This window comes from Gasterosteus aculeatus, chromosome 4, assembly GCF_964276395.1.
Source record: "Gasterosteus aculeatus chromosome 4, fGasAcu3.hap1.1, whole genome shotgun sequence".
Lineage (NCBI taxonomy): Eukaryota > Metazoa > Chordata > Actinopteri > Perciformes > Gasterosteidae > Gasterosteus > Gasterosteus aculeatus.
In genome coordinates this window covers 16,908,335-16,923,318 of record NC_135691.1, presented here as the reverse complement: position 1 = coordinate 16,923,318, position 14,984 = coordinate 16,908,335, and the positions used below count along the sequence as shown (strand labels likewise).

General features: G+C 44.6%; 1 protein-coding gene across 1 annotated transcript in view; it reads left to right on the top strand.

Moving 5' to 3' along the window:
- Positions 1–14,984, top strand: part of aff2 (AF4/FMR2 family, member 2) — a 118,638-nt gene that overhangs the window by 44,024 nt on the left and 59,630 nt on the right. The window lies entirely within an intron of this gene.

The window sequence follows — 14,984 nt, the reverse complement described above, 5'->3', positions numbered from 1 at the left end:
GCAGAGGACAGAACGGAACACTTGGCGAATCCTGACACTCATTTGGTGTCAACAGTGTCAGGGGTAACACTGTGGGGGGCATCACCAGATGCTCCACGATACCATATAATCAAGATACTTATGGCACAATATGAAATTTATTTATTACCCATTTGCAACTGCAAATTATGCCTTTACTCAGCATCTCGGTTCACCTCACTTCAATCCATTGCTAATCGGCAGACTGCCAATATACTCATATGTGTCATCATCATCATCATCATCTAAAAACACCACGGCTGTGTCTTTAATCATGTGTAATAAGCTGGTTATGTTTGGAAGAAGAGCTTATCATTTTCTAATATCTACTCATTTCGCTGTGAAACAACTCAAGTCATACAGTTTTACTACCACATATGATTACATCATATCTCACTCTTTCTCACTCACTAAACACGGGGGAAAAGATGAGATTTAACTACAATGCATGACACCAGATGCAACCTCATATATCCACAGTTAACCCCAATATCCCTAATTGCATTATTATTATTCCATATAATAAAAGTTCAATACTCGGTGTTTGTTTATTTACCCAATATTACCACATTAAGTATCTGGCATTGATTTTTTTGGAGGCTTATCCCTCGGTAACAGTGGTCAGACTAATCACCCCGAGTCCATCTGCGGCATTGAGTTTCTATTTAATGGTTTTCTACTCGGCTCAGGTGCAATAAATGTACCCAGTGTGTGGCTCACAGCTCTGCTGTTGAATAATCAGTATTTTCGCGTGTGTGTGTCAAAATAGTGTGTGGGCAACAAGACCCTAAACTGCTGTGGAAGCCTTCTGTTAGCACTATAGAGTTATTGATCTGAGCCCGTTACTCCAGTGCTTGTGTGTAAGGGAGGAAGAGAGAGAGTGATAACACTATGGATCGTTTCCTAACAGCTACAGTAGGCTGAAATGTACCTCTGGACGAGCACACGCACCCACTGGGTGCTTTTACCGTGCAACCTTGGACTCCTGCAGTGTGATGTTCAGCTGTTAATCCGTTTCATTTGCATTTTCACCCACACGTACCAGCAGCAGTTCTGACACCACCAGTTAGAATCCAGTTTGCGTTCCTGCATGAGGCTCCCGTGCGATGAGAGAGCTTTTTCCTCCGGTTCAACCAGAACTTGACCTTGAAGAGGTCTAATAATATAAAAGCATTCTGAATTTAATTTGTAACTCAGCAAAACATTGTCTTGTCGATATTCACATTGCACATAAAAATATCCGTTGTAATTTAATAACCTGAGTGTGACATCATTTAAAAGGCTTATAGATTATTTTATTTCACTGGGGGTTATCTTACCTTTTACCTTTTATCTGATAATGAAGAAGAACCAGAAGCGCTTTGAGCTGGTCCTGCTGTCATCCACCTCCCCTCACGCCGCACAACTCCGGCGGAGTGGATAAACTTGTGTGTCTGCGGGGAGAGAAGGGGGGTAAACACCGAGGTGACAGGTGACACTTGCAACAGCGCTGCGACAACTTTCATTTACATGAGGCCTCGGAGTGCAGAGCCGCTGTAATTTCACACCGCGTTGAGGGCTCGCCGCGTTGGGCCTTTTTTTTCTATCCGAGGTGCAACCCGCTGCTAATGTAGCGGTAAATAAGAAGCAGGGAAGACTAAGACCTCCGCTAGGTAATCGCCACGAGGCCGACCGTCAACCAAATCAATTCGACTCTCTGAGAAAGCATTTGCTGCCACCTCTTTGCCTGAGGAGATCGTTCCTTTAGTGCACTGCAACACACCTGCGCTTACGGTTGCGGAAGCAGGCGTCGGCTGGAGTTGAATTCAGATGAACCCGTTCCGCAAATCATTGAGCACGAGGTCTGTCGACGTGCTTCCATCCGCGCAGAAAGTACTCAGCAGGTGATGCAGGAACGGAAAAGATGACGCCACTTTTACGGGTTGGCTTGAGACCTCTGTGATTAGGACGTGTTTCTTTTATTTTTGTTATTCCAAAAATGTCCTTTTTTAGTATGTTTCTTTTGCTCGTACCTGAAAAGATCAAAGACAGACGTGTTCAGATTTTTAAACGGTTCGGCCCATCCCGCTCGCTTTGAGACCCTCTCGAAAAAATCTGTCGCCTGGAGTGGCCTGGAATAACTCAACAGCTCTAGTTCTGGCCTGTTGAACACGTAACGTTGGCGGCTGTTGGATGGTGCCGAGATGATGTCATATGCTAATCTGCACATCCATTTGCCACATCAGGCATTGATGAGTTCGATGAACCGGTGCCAATTAGCGCCAGAGTTAACGTGAGTTTCTATAACATGAAACCTTTTTGGTTTCCCACTGAGCCGTAAATCCGGAGCCTCGGAATAATTCACTTCACACTGCAGAAGTCAACAAATGCTTTGGGAGGCTCTCCCCGTTCGTCCATCCTTTATCGTAGCCGTGCAGTCGGATTGGTGTGCGTCCGTTGGGGGAACGGCGGTAAGAACGCCGTAGAAAGATGGGTGTGTAGGAAATTACGGCATGTAGAAATACCTCTTCACTCTGCACTTTATGAGCGCAGCAACAGTAATGTTCTCAATTCCAGAAGAACTAGAAGAGAGTTCTGAGGCTCCTGCCAATGCAGCAAACAGCTGGCTGCATTTGCATAATACCCATCAGGCCTCTCTTTCCCTCCGGCTGCTTGTCAACTCACGACCGAGACGTAACATGAATGCACACACACACACACACACACACACACACACACACACACAACTCCATCTTGCCTGGCGATGCATATAGACAGCAGGTATCTCTGACACCGTATGAAGGCTCCTCCAAGGCGACTCAATGAAAGTTTGCTTATTGCCTCCACAGAGAGAGATGGGGCGATCAAATGATGATCTTTCACAACGATGATTAAATGATCATAAAATGGCCTTCTAGAAACCAAAACAAAATAAACCAAGGAATCACAATCCACTGGCTAGTGGCCGGTGAGAAGAGGGGCGCTCAGGGGAGGAATACGCCGTAGCCAAGTGGCATGACGGGGGTTGGTTCTCCCATCAGAGCGCCGGGGCGTCATCACAGCAATAGCTGCCTGGTAAGGCAGAGAGAGTCTTTCAGGGTCAATATCTCAACAGCAGAGCGGGCCCCTGGTTCGCCCGCGGGGGCCACTCTGTGTTCCTAAACTGGTGCAGGCGGCGAGGCGGCGGATGACTAAGCGGCCACGTTGCGCGAAGAGAGCGGCACCCAGCGAACAGCTCGTCGGCTTCTGCTAAAACGCCACTGATGAAGTCAAGGTACATTGCTCCGTTTCCTTTTACGCTTCAGAGAGAGCACACGCACAGACACGCACAGAGTGCTGGTTTTATGACTGCGGCTGCCACAGCGCGGTGAGCTGGACGACATGATTGGAGGCCCCGAGGATTACCAGTACAGCTCTTTCGGCCGGATTAGCCGCATGATGAGTATCGATCTCTGCCGCCACTTTAAGAGGCCGACGGTGTTCATCGCCGCCCCTCCAGAGTGCCCTCATTTCTGGCTCCTCGATAAACCGCCGCCCCGCCCCTCCACTTCACGGGTGACAGCTAAAGGCCGGCCGGCTGGACGTTTAAATGTTCCGCCCCGCACTGAGGTCGGAGGTTCCAGGCCGGGGCGGCGCCTGCTGATAGCCGGCCGCGGGGGTCTCTGCTGTAGAAAGCGGCTGCGGCAGCGTGTAGCCGGTGTCCTTGGTTCACGCTGTTGAGGGTTTGATTCATGGTTTCAATCCGGAGTGGTGTGTGATATTGGAATAAAAGAGGCATAAGCAGTGGAGGAAGAAGTATTCAGATGGAACTGAATTAAATTGCAGAAGTATTTTAGCCAAATGCACTTAAAACGATGAAGGTATGAGCTGTACAGGATGCCTCCTTCTAAAGTAAATTATGTTAGAAATTAAGTTCTTGTTGATTTTAACAAACAAGCAGCTTCATGAGCTTTTTTATGCTACCAAAGAAGGTGGCTGTTTTATATTGTGCCATAAAGTCTATGGTTTCAATCTCTACTTCCAAGTGGTCTTCAATACATCACGATGTACAATTATTCAATTAAGGTCCATTTAAAGTCAAATGGACAGTACGGTAGTCAAGACTGCGATGAACAATCCCCAAACCCGAGGCTTCAAAACGTCAGTCCTCAGAGCAATGGATGACATCACGTACATCAGAATCAGTTTACAGAACTCTAGCTGGTTGGGCCTCTGGCTTAAAAAGCTCCATTCGTGGCCACCGTTATGCCAATCAAAGTGGTTTCATAATCAATTAAGTCAACAATCCCGTAATGACCACGGTGGTGATGTGGGATTGATGACGCCGCGCGGCTTCAACGCAGTGACATCTATTCTCCAGGAAGCTCATCCTAGTTAATGCTTCTACTTCTCCACCAGTAAAATATAATGAATAACAAGGCAACTTCATCTTGGACGATAAAAAGAAAAAAAGATATGCGACTATTCCATAACGGCTCATGTCTGGAGCTCATAAAAATATGGTGATAAAAATCTTTATTACTCTTGGCGGTACAAAACAATACACGGTGAACCCCTACTGCTCGCTCTTTAGTATTATTCATTAGGTTCTGACACAGGCCAGTGGCTGTTCCTAACTCTATATACGTCTGTGTGTGTGTGTGTGTGTGTGTGTGTGTGTGTGTGGGGCCTTTTAATAAAAAATGCCCCACTGCGCGCTGCGTTGCCAGTTTGCCAATCAGAGCATAGCCACGATATGCAAATCACAAACACACACACACACGCACAGGGACGTAAACACACACACACACACACACACAGTGGGGAAGAAGGAGTGTTCTGATCTACCAGGGCCATTACAGACATTTTAAAATCCTATGAATATAAAAAGGAGAGCGAGGGAGACGTATGGGAGCGAGACGGGGAAGATGAGAGAGACGGGCGAGAGAGCATCGCAGAAGGAGGGAGGGGAGACAGAAAACGATGCTTCTCTGTTTTGCTTTTTGTTTGGTTCTTTTAGTTCTCTGGGAGACGTAACGGGAGAATGCATCGGCCTCTCGCAGCCCGTCTCTATTTACTTCCTCTCTTTTTGTTCGGTGTGTTGTTCCCTGACATTACCGGCGTCGGCCGGCGGGAGAGGAAGGTTGGCCCAAAGCCCAAGATCAACGGGACGCGTGATTGGTTAATTGATCCAAAAGGCTTCTCAGAGACGCCTCGCCATGGTGCACACTGACCGCTTAGGAAACGCCAGCTAACGACAATGGTGGCTGAGTTATTTGGTGGGTGCGATGAATTATTAAATGATCAGCTTATGTAATAACTGTTTGGTCTCATTTTGTCGAGAGGAGAGTTTGGTATTGATTTAGACTACTTTCACTTCAAAAATGCGATGATGCGGATGATGATGAAACAGTAGAAGGTGAGAGAAGGAGAGAGTGGATAATGGAGGAGGGGAGAAAAGGGGACAGGAGGAAAGGAGAAAAGGGAAGAGGAGAGGCTGATTAAGGGGGAGGAGTGCTATTGAGTAAAAAAAAAAGAGCCAGTGTTGGATTAGTTTCTCCTCTTAAGAGCTTACGGAGAACCAGCCGGTGTTTTACACCTCAGCTCTTAAGACCCCCAAATCCCCGATTTAGACATAAACTGCATAGAGAGGGAGGAGAGGAAGAAGGGGGGATGAGCCATAGGAAGTGAAAGGAAAGCGGGGGAGAAGGAGAGGGGAAGTATAAAGGAGGGTGATAAAACGGGAGGTTTAGTGCTCCCTCAGAGTGCATTGAAGTAATCACACACCTCGAGTCTGTTCTGCTTTAGTGTGTTTGTCTGGAATATCAGAAGAAAGTTTGTTGAAGGGCAGACAGACGTGTGCGAGTGTCGGGTCCAGCTGATTAGGGGGGCAGATAAACGGGGTGTCTGCACAGTACTGTAGCAGCACACCGCTCCTGAACCGTCACCGGTCAGGGGTCAACGCTGGGCCCCTGTGAGAGTGCTGATGGTGTCAATGCGGCGCTTGTTTTATGATTTAGTATTTCGTGATGATGTTTCTTTCAAAAAGCGTTAACATAAATAAACAGATACCCAACCTCCTTTTCAAGAGCCAGGAATGCCAGCGCATTCGCTTCTTTTTATATCCGCATACATATGACATCGGCACCGTTGAATTAGAGTGAAACTGTAAAAGAGAATACAAAACATCTTAATTAACTCAAGTAGGGAAACGTAACAAAAGTCACTATTTTTCCTCATAAAACACATAACGAACATAAACACTTACAGCCATTGCTTTCTGAAGAATACCAACACAGGACTGTAAATGTGGTGCCACACGGCTGCGATTAAGCCCTCTGCAGTTTCCGCTCTACTACTTCCTGCTTAATTACAGATGTCAAAATAAAATAACCACACCTATTTTATCCTGAAACAATAAACAAACCTTGACAGTTAACTTAACATAAACTCCAACTCATCGAAGGCAGAACAGTTACTAGGTTAAAATTGACTCTCCACTCAGAAGATGATTCTATGAATTGTCACTCTATTTGCAAAATGCAGAACACGTCTTAAGCAAAAGAAAATATGGGTTTGTTTGCATTTTGTTTTGTTATTGGGTCCAAATCAACCTCGTGTTTTGCCCACAGAAGCCAATATGGGAGGTCCTTTAAACACATTTTTCTCTGTTTTAAACAGCAAAAAATCGAATTACTTGTCAATGTGAAAATGCCCCTGCTTCTCAAAACCGCATGTTCATTTAGTCCATTGCCGTCCGTTACGAGTCAAATAGCTCACAGAGGAAGCTGAATGTGATTGACAGTTCGCTGCCGCTAACATTGTCTCTTCTCTACATCACTCGTGCAGCGTCCTAAAACACAAACAAGAGTCTCCTTCTTCTTCTCCTGTTTAAGATCAGACGATCCAACGGCCGCACATTACACCTGAAGAGACAAAACCGCTGCCAAATACCGGTGGCAGACGTCCCACTTGTTAGCAAAACGCTAGTGGAACCCAACTAAAGGACGATTAGCATCATCTCAGATGTTTTGACAGCAAATTATATTTTTACCTACCATGATGTTTCAACAGCAATGGCATCAGCTGCAAAAAGCGATGCCATTGCTTTGTTGGACAGAGAGGATTTATTCAGTTCATTCACTGTGGGAATCATGTAAGTGTGTGTGTGTTGGTGGACAAACACAGGAATGTATAGAGGGACACACACACATCTGATGCCCCATTGTACTACCAAGGACCCCTTCACCTTCTACCCGCTGCCCCCCCTCTCAAGAGGCACTTATTTATTTGGTACCCAGGCGTCACACTGAGCGCCACACACAGACAGACCACACACAGCGGCACAAACACAAGCAGACCAACGCACGGCTGTCAGTCATCCTCTTTTTATTCCCTAATTAAAGAACCTGTGTGTATGCGTGTGTGTAAGCAAATGAAAGTCCTTTTTGTCTCCATTAATACAGGTATGTCAGCATGTGTTTATTGACAAAGGGGGTTTCTGTGAATAAGAGACAGAGTGTGCGTTGGCGTGTGTAGGTGGTGTTGTGTTCGCAATTAATCACACAGGCGAATCTCCCTCGCCTCGTCGGATAATACAGATGTCATCCAGACCAGCAGCTCCACCGCGCCGCTGCTCGCCTCCTGCATACGTTGTTTACCTCGGTCGGATTTAATGACCTTCCTTTTACAATATCACACCATGGCCTACTCTACCCACACGTTGTATTGGCGGCAGTTTCCACAGCGTGACGAGGGGATTTGGGGAACATCCGGTGAGTGAGAAGACCTCCAGTATCCAGGTTCTGGCTCTGCGTCTACATATAGATATTAAAAAGTCCTCAGCTGAGGTGACTTGGCTCGCTGCTGTCCAACAAAGAGAGGAGAGAAATAGGCCGAACAACTTGGAAAACAAGAAAGACAAAATATTAGACCACAAAATAAAAAAAATAAACAGATTGTATTGTAACAGTATTGATCAGGAACCACACCGATAAATATTCATGCCTGTGAATAATGGGAACGGAGTAAATGATAAGTGAAATGGCAGATATACATTTTATTTGCTGTGTGCTAACGGTTAGCAGGTGCTGTTAGCAGCAATAGAAGAGTAGCTCAGGGAGGGACCGCATTGAGTTACTTCAGATTGTCCTTGAAAAGCAAGTCGAGTTGACGATGTTTAGAGACATGTGTTACAGTTTTATTGGTTATCGACCAACAACCTCTCTTATTATGGAGGTGAGTGGCAACATGGTACCAACATAGCTCTCAGCAAAGCTTTGCTCAACGCGAGAACACGTCTAATCCGCCAGGTTAATTAGCAACACCTGTGTGGGCGTCCGGGCCCTTCAGCCTTTAACTCCACCGAGGCAGATTAGCACTTCAAAATCAACAGCAGAGACACAGGAATAAACATGTGCCGTAAATGAACTCTAATAGATACAGAGAACACAGAATATGCAACAATGAATCTTTAACGCGTAATGTGACATCGTGAAAAAAATGTGAAGGGGGAGAAACGGTTCTCGAAGCCGGTCCTCTCACTCATCGTGGCATGAGGGTGAGCTGCCCTCCTCATTTTTGGCAAGACTTAAAATTAAAGCTTCAATGGAAGGTCAATGTTGGTCATTGTTGGAATGTAGGAATTATTTTTATGCGTGACCGTATGTGTCTTTGTTCTCTTAAAAAAATAGAAAAAAGATCTGCTTTCAAAAGGAGATTATTGTACATAACATATTAAGTACAATGAAAAGACAAGGTTTTTTCAGGGCTTCCTTCTTAAAATAACAACAGAATTTTTGCTATCGACTCATCAGCTGGTGAAGAATACATTCCTTTGTTTTGGTGGTACATCTCCAATAGATGGATGACTCGGGCTCCTGCTAATGCAGATTGAAGTGTTTAGCTTGGCTTGCCGGCTCCAGGATGTGATCCATCAGAAAACAAGGCTAATGTTTTCAGCTAAACCACTCCTGGTGCAATTATATGGTCCACTGGCATTGATCATAGCTGCTCTTCTTCAATCTATTCTCCTCTATCCCTCCCTCGCCCCCTTTAATGGATAAGTCACTGTTAAATGTTTGATAAATGACTTTTGAGACTACTTCTCATGGATTTATTAAAATTCTATAAAAACCTGCTTTTGTGTATGTGTGTGCATGTGTGCTTGAGGAAGAAAGTGACAGCGAAAGGTTGGCTATTACACCGTGTGTGTGTGTGTGTGTGTGTGTGTGTGTGTGTGTGTGTGTGTGTTTTCCAGCCATATTAGTGCTAACAAGTTTCCAAATTAGAAAATCTATTTTCACATTCTGCAGATTCAGAGCAAAACTGAAATACATTACAAGGAAAGTGTCTGCCATTCAAAAAATGTAAGTTCAATATCACCACTCCATTGAACATTATTTTAGGAGAAATGTTTCACTATCTGTTAGCTAGGACTCTTCACTAGCTAACAGCTAGCTGTTGCTCAGCCATTCAGCACTAAGCAGAAGTTCAAAGTGAATTTGTTTAAGCTTATTGGCTGAAAACCGTTGCCTGCTGTGCTGACCTTAAATTACGAGCATCGGATACGCACAACAAAGCCAAAACGCACACACACAAAAGGACACATGCTAGTGGAAGACCAATTAGCGCTGGGTGGAAACGACGGGCTTTTTTGAAGCAATGTTTCAATGACGACATTTAATTAGATGGTAAAGCAACTCCTTATCTGCCTCTCCACAGCTTGGTGTGGGGAGAACGAGATGGAGGAGGAGAGCGGGCGGGCAGGCAGAGGGAAAAGAGGGCTGGGAGGGAGGGAGGGAAGGAGGGAAGGAAAGAGGGAGGGAGGGAGGGAGGGAAAGAGGGAAGGGGGGGCAGCAAAGAGGCGAAGCGAGGGACAACCAGTGTGTGTAGATGTGTAGTGTAATGTCACCTCACCTTGCTGGAGAGGCTGATAGGAGGCAGTTAGTGAAGACGACAGCAGACCTGCTGCTCACAAACAACAGAGGAGTTTGTTCTGCTCGGAAAGTAACGCTTCAAAAGAGGGTTTTTTCACTGCTAACATTCTGACGTGTCATAATTCCAACTCTTTTAAGCTTCGATGGCTTTTATTTTTGTGTTGCAGTAAAGCAGTTTCTCAGCACCGTTTGTCAGCCTTCCCTAAGTGGAATCCATCCACATCCTATCCTACTGGTTCGAATGGTAATGTTTGTGCTGGTGAAACAGACACTATTCTCTCAACCAAATGAACAACATACAATTTATATTCATCATATTGTAAATGGAAACGTCATATGAACACATCACGTATGGGCAAAGATCTACCGTTGACTTTGAGAGTAGTACGTAAACGGGAATAGAGAATGACTGAGAAGTCCTTCATATCACCCACAATGCACTAGCAATAGTCCAGTGGGAACGAGAACCAAAGACCCCCAGATTCAAAGATGTGTGTGAGCGCCACAGGACCTCCAACTTTTTATTTGAGAGGTGAAGAGATGAAAGCGTGAGTCGGTTTTATCTGTACTCGACAATCTTTGAATTATTAGGTAGACTGACTCGTACGCAAGCGTGCACACACACAACAGAGCAGCTGTTGAATCAACACACACCCCTCTGAGGGCAGTGCTTATGATCTATCTAGCATGCTGGTAATCCCAGTGATGGCGGTCACTCCAGCTCTGTAAACAGCTGAAATATGGATGATAAAAGGAGCACATGAAACTGAATAAACGAGAAGCCTGTGGATAAAAAAATCCTTGAAGATTTTCCAAACCCGGTTGGAATTTCCCTCCAAAACTTCAATCGCGGCAACTGAAAGACGCACAGTCCATGTTTTACTTTTTCACGACAACTAGGCAAAGGCCTCTTTTTTGTTTTTTCCTACTTGGTGTAATTAAGCCAGCAAAGTAAACATTTTCAGCATCCTGAGAAAACCATTTCTAAGATAAAAGAGAAATAGGCGAGGGTGAGTTAATGGCTCTCTCTGAGGAAGGTGAAAGAACGTGTTTACATCCGTCCGGCTCCAGATTTGATTCTGTTTGACTTTGTCTCCGGGCAATCTTCTCTATTGCTTTGCTCATTATCCTCCCTGATTCTCTCTCTGTTGCATCTTGTCTTTTCTCTCCTTCTTCTCTCCCTGCCAATCTCAAACTAGCTCTATGTAATTGTAGATATGAATAGACCGTATGTCTTCAGGGATGTTTTTATTAATTCAAATTTTGTCATCCCACATGCTTCCAGTGAGTGATTCAGCTCACTCTCACACACACACACACACACACACACACACACACACACACACACACACACACACACACACAAACAGTAACACACCAGTACATTTACGTAGAGATGAGTCTGTTTCTTCAGTCTCAAACACATTACTATAATTACCTCTTAATGATTTTTAATTCCAGTACAAAAGAAACAAAACCCTTTGGTGGATTGGCAACCTGAAAAAGGCTGCGCTCCATAAAAGTGAACCCGGAGAGCGTTTTCAGAGGAAAACCTGCGTGTGATGCAGTTTTTTTAGGCGGCTGAGTGTGGAGTGTAAACCCCCCTAATGGGACAAATTGTTGTAATGAGCATTTGTCTGGCCAATCATAACGGCGCGTCAGGGCATAACTGGTGCCATGTGTGCGACATGTTGAGACTATAATATACAATAATAATAATCCTTATTACACCCTCTTTATGCATACAGACGGGCTGTCCATATTTAATAAAAGAAAATTAAATACCAATGATCGACTTATCAATGCAGTGTTAACTTTTGACTATAAACCGTCACATTCATTTTAAATGAAGGTGTCCCAAGCTCTACAATAAATTAAACATATTACTGAAGAATAGAGACGTATGACATATTTATAATTTTTTTTTTTTTTTGTGTAAGACTGTGACTTGTGTAACCAGCGTAGTCTTGTGTAGACGAAGGTCAAACATTCCCGCGTGCACCTAACGGGGGTTTCCTCTCTTTCTCTTGACTTCCTACGGGCTTTTTTGCAGCCACGTCACTGTAAGCGAAGTGTCTTTGTGCTCAGCAGCACAAAGCCGTGAGAGCAAATCAAAGATTATTTGATTGCCAATCCGACGGATTCAAAACATTCAGTTCTAATCAGTGACTTCTCAAAACTAACTCAAGAACCATGAACAGATCATTGATTGGACCAACGGTCAACCTCTCCAGGATCAAATCATTGATTACAAATGACAAAAAGGAATTTTCTTCATCCCGGCCGACCAGCAAGCATAAATACACGGGATTGGATGGAATACACATGAGCACCATCACCTGGCTTTTATGGCGGCATGTTTAGCCCGAGTGCTGTAAACCAGTGTCAAAGGTCAAATATAAAATTATGGCATTATGATAAATAAAAACATGCACATAAAGATTACAACTATCCTGCTATAGTTGTCACACTGTTATTGCAAAGGTATTTTCCTATTGGAATGAATATAGATCCGTTTCCAGAGCAAAAATCATTTTATGTTAACAGACAAACACTTAACACTATATGTGATCATTACAAACGTCATAAATCTCATGCCCTATGAATTGGTGCTCACGGGAACACGTATGCGCACCAGCGGAAGCCCAGACCCAGACTGCACGTTGTATGATCTGCTCCAATGACATTCTGCCCTGGCCGTCTCACTCACTGTAGGACGACTCTGCTGCACCACACGTGCTCAGATAGTCCTGATACGCCGTGCGCTGCACAGGCAACGGTATTCTTCCAATAAAAATACAGTTCTTAGTGTTTTCTATATTGAGATATTTTGGCAAGGCTTTAGTTTTTTTCTTGCATGTTGAGATCGTCCCACTGAGTGCTTAGAGACTCTTTGTGTCTCTTCTCGTCTTTTCCCGTCTCATCTCGTCTCTTCTCTTAATGGACGCCGGTGAATCAGATTAGAGGCAAAAGGAAAGTCTCCTTTTCCCCGTTCTTTGCTCTGAATCAAATGAACCCAACTACAGACATATGATCTCCAGGCTTCTCGATGGTTTTCTTCAGGATTTACTTCTAATCTTCGTACTTACAACAATCAATTAATTGAGAAAGCAATCAGCACATTAATCAATAATGGGAGTGGTTTAGTTACAGCGCTCTGTGTGTTTTCCTCTGTATCCACTACCTTGAGGAGTGTGTGTGTAGGTGTGTGTGAGAGAGAGAGTGCGTTTATGTGTGTAAACGTCTATCTATCTGAGCAGCAATTTCAGAGCGAAAGGATTTCTGCCTCAGTAATTGCCTCGGCTGAATCCCCCCTCCGTCTCATTTTTCTTTGGTACCTATTTTCCCTCTGAATTCTGTCCTCTCTCCTCCTGCAGACTTCCTCTCCGGCTCTCGCTCATCGCTCCTATTTTTTCATAAATTCAATATTCCTTTCACCTTATAGTCGTTGGCATTAACCGCAGGCTCACGGTCAGACACACAGCCACACCCACACGCGGGAGTCATGTGTCCATTACAGGCGGTTTGTATTCAGCGTGCCCGGAATAGACTTCCAAGTGCTGCGATGTTTTATTACGATGCAGAGAGTGCGCCATCTGCCTCAGAGGTCCGTACTGCAGACGGGGGGGGGTCAGGGGGGACACGGAGGCCTGGCTGTGTCCTCGCTGTGCTCCAGTGAGCTAGGAACAAGCGTGATGGACAGCAGCGGGTTAGAGCGAGGCAGGAGGAGACACATGTATGCACAGAAATAGATGGACCCTGTTAGCCGGAAAACATACGAGTGTTTCCACTTCTGTCTGTCAGAGACAAAGGGTGAGAATGTGCTTTCATTTTTACACCCAGGAACGCTCTTTTTGGAGAGACCACAAGATCGACATGATCTGTTGGATCAAGATGTTCAACATCAACAGACAAACTAACCGATTGTCTTGAACAAGTCACTTAACATGTGAGGTTCAACACCATCATTCACACAATATGTAGGTATGTCCCTGAATTGTCTCACGGTCTCTATTGATCATAGAAAACGGCTGTAGTGAGATTCGTATGTATTGCAGACAGTCAATGGTCACATTATTATTATTTTATTGTCTTCTCTTTGAACTAAAACGAACTAAAATGTACGCATATTCTCTTATTAACATAATAAAGAATATTAGTTTTGGAAAGGTGCATTGTGTAATGGGTAGCCACATATTCCGAACCACTAGGGAAAATTTCCAAACAAATTTCCAGCAGGGCAAAAAAAGTCTGAAATGTAACAGGACAGCTTAAGCTCAACTTAACGCTGCTATCGTATCATTATCGTGTTTGGTCTGTACGACACGTCTTTGAACGTAGCCGCTGTGACCCTCTTCTGGTTCTAAACTAGACTTCTGTCCACAATTGTACAGATTGCACCTTGTATATTTTGGGGTAGAAGGAGCCAAAAATATTCCTCTGGAAAGCTCACGTCTTTGTCCTCCCACTACGGTTTGCTGATGACTCACTGTCTGATTGATACAGTGTTGATACAGGGAGTAATGAGCCTGTGTGGAGGCACAGCTCATGTCTAGAAAACAGATGGAGGTTTTGTAGTTTAGACTCTGTGTCCACACACACACACACACACACACAGACAGAACAGCTAGAATCTCTTTTATTGCTTTGTTATGTTACCGGTCAGTGATTTAAGCCTGAAGATGAAGTCATCCTCCTCATCATGGTTACTAAATTGTTATTGTGCTCATGTTGGTGCCGTTAGTAATGGTGTGCGACAGAGGGCAGGACACCGCGTCTCTGCCGTCCTCCCAGCTGTCCCTCTGCCTCGTTCTTCTTCTTTTCCTTCCTCTTTAATGAGCTTGTTTGTCGTCGCTATATTTTGCTTTCAATTACTTTTTGGGAGCGACAGTTCGGCAGTGGGCCGGTGTTTATGCTCCTCCTAGCTCTGAAATAGAAGAACCGACCGGTTTAGAACATATTGGGCCCTTCGACTGAAAGAAAGTGGAAGTTATTAGAATCAGTAAAACATATCAAATACATACTTTTGTTTGTCATGATGTGGCGGCTAATTGCTGTCCCATTCAAATG